This window comes from Capricornis sumatraensis, unplaced genomic scaffold (genome assembly GCF_032405125.1).
Source record: "Capricornis sumatraensis isolate serow.1 unplaced genomic scaffold, serow.2 scaffold1, whole genome shotgun sequence".
Lineage (NCBI taxonomy): Eukaryota > Metazoa > Chordata > Mammalia > Artiodactyla > Bovidae > Capricornis > Capricornis sumatraensis.
This window is the reverse complement of record NW_027184612.1, coordinates 5,297,787-5,300,364: the sequence shown is the minus strand read 5'-3', so window position 1 is coordinate 5,300,364 and position 2,578 is coordinate 5,297,787. Positions and strand designations below refer to the sequence as shown.

Genomic DNA, 2,578 nt, shown 5'->3' with positions numbered 1-2,578 from the left:
GTCAGCTTTCTTCATAGTCCAACTCTCACATCTATGCATGACTACTGGAAAAACCATAGCTTTGACTAGACGGACCTTTGTTTGCAAAGTAATGTCTCTGTTTTAATAAGCTGTCTAGGTTGGTCAGACTTCCCTGGTGGCTCAGATGTAAAGCATCTGCCTACAGTGTGGGAGACACGGTTTCAAACCCTGTGTTGGGAAGATCTCCTGGAGAAGAAAATTGCAACCCACTCCTGTATTCTTTCCTGGAAAATACCATGGATGGAGAAGCCTGGTAGGCTATAGTCCATGGGGTAAAGAGTTGGACACAACTGAGCGACTTCACTTTCGCTTTCTTTCTAGGTTGATCATAACTTTACTTCCAAGGAGCAAGCATCTTTTAATTTCATGGCTGCAGTCACCATCTGCAGTGATTTCTGAAGCTCCCCAAAATGAAGTCTGTCACTATTTCTACTGTTTCCCCATCTATTTGCCATGAAGTGATGGGACCAGATGACGTAATCTTAGTTTTCTGAATGTTGAGTTTTAAGCCAACTTTTTCACTCTCCTCTTTCACTTTCATCAAGAGGCTCGTTAGTTCTTCGTAGTTGTTCTAATCTCAATTCAGTTCAATTCAGTTGCTCAGTCGTGTCCGACTCTGCAACCCCATGAATCACAGCACACCAGACCTCCCTGTCCATCACCAACTCCCGGAGTTCACTCAGACTCAGGTCCATCGAGTCAGTGATGCTATCCAGCCATCTCATCCTCTGTCGTCCCCTTCTCCTCCTGCCCTCAATCCCTCCCAGCATCAGAGTCTTTTCCAATGAGTCAACTCTTCTCATGAGGTGGCCACAGTACTGCAGTTTCAGCTTTAGCATAATTCCTTCCAAAGAAATCCCAGGACTGATATACTTCAGAATGGACTGGTTGGATCTCCTTGCAGTCCAAGGGACTCTCGAGAGTCTTCCCCAACACCACAGTTCAAAAGCATCAATTCTTTGGCGCTCAGCGTTCTTCACAGTCCAACTCTCACATCCATACATGACCACTGGAAAAACCATAGCCTTGACTAGACGGACCTTAGTTGGCAAAGTAATGTCTCTGCTTTTGAATGTACTATCTAGGTTGGTCATAACTTTTCAGATTAAATGTTAATAAACTTGCAAAATGAGAAACCTCCACTCTACCTAGTACCTTGCCATAGAAATCTGTGGCCAGGTCTCCCCCTGGTGGTCATGGTAAAAAGTACATGAGAGTCTTCAGAACTTTGCATTTCTCACTAGGAATTTTCATTCTTTGGAGTAGACATTAATAGAAAAGCTGCTGCTGCTGCTGCGTCGCTTTAGTCTTGTCCGACTCTGTGCGACCCCACAGAAGGCAGCCCATTAGGCTCCCCGTCCCTGGAATGCTCCAGGCAAGAACACTGGAGTGGGTTGCCATTTCCTTCTCCAATGCATGAAAGTGAAAAGTGAAAGTGAAGTCGCTCAGTGGCGTAGGACTCTCAGTGACCCCATGAACTGCAGCCTTCTAGGCTCCTCCGTCCATGGGATTTTCCAGGCAAGAGTACTGGGGTGCGTTGCCATTGTTTTCTCCGTAATAGAAAAGGCTAAAGGACAAAACGGGCTTCCCTGGTGGCTGAGAGGTTAAAGCGTCTGCCTGGAATGCGGGAGACCCCGGTTCGACCCCTGGGTAGGGAAGATCTCTTTAAGAAGGAAATGGCAACCCACTCCGGTACTCTTACCTGGAGAATCCCATGGAGGGAGGAGCCCAGTAAGTTACAGTCCACAGAGGACAAAAGACTTCCTTGTTGGCTCAGTCAGTAAAGAATCTGCCTGCCAGTGTAGGAGACAAGGTTTCTATCCCTGGGTCAGGAAGATACCCTGGAGAAGGAAATGGTAACCCACTCCAGTATCTTTGCCTGGGAAATCCCATTAGTAGGAGGAGCCTGGTGGGCTACAGTCCCAGGAGTTGCAAGAGTCCAGTACGACTTAGTGACTAAACCACCAAAGGACAAAAGGGGAAGGAGAATAATGTAACAATGTTTGGGTTACTTTTCTCAGCTTAAATTTCCAATCTTATTACCTTTGTGTGGTATGCTTATTGCTTCAGTTTTTTCCAGCTTCTTGTTCAGGATACTGATAAAATAAAGCAAGTAACAATCCAAGCCTCCTTACACTCAAATCTAAATATGGTTGGTTGGCTATAGTTCTAACCAAACAATAGTTTTTGATTAAGAAAAGGTTTCTTTGAATTGAAATGGTCACGGCAGATGCAATAGCAGTGATTCCTACAGCATTTTGATACACTGTTAAACAGCTAAAATTCAATAAAGGACAATAATAACTGAGTACACCTACCTGGGGCTGAGCACAGTGTGAAGTGCTTCACATGCATTTCATCTTCATGACAGCTCTGTTAGATAGCCCTATCATTGCTGTTTTACAGGGCTCAACTAGGTTAAGTGATCTGATCAAGTTCACACAGTGGAAAACACAGAGTCCCTAGCTCTTAGTCACTTCAGTTGTGTCTGAGTCTTTGTGACCCTATGGACTGTAGCCCATCAGGCTCCTCTGTCCAAGGGATTCTTCCGGCACGA

General features: G+C 45.3%; 1 non-coding gene across 1 annotated transcript; it reads left to right on the top strand.

Moving 5' to 3' along the window:
- Nucleotides 1-1,607: 1,607 nt before the first annotated feature.
- TRNAS-GGA (transfer RNA serine (anticodon GGA)) lies at nucleotides 1,608-1,679 on the top strand. Its single transcript has one exon. It is a non-coding gene; the product is annotated as a tRNA-Ser (tRNA).
- The last annotated feature ends 899 nt before the right edge of the window (nucleotides 1,680-2,578 follow it).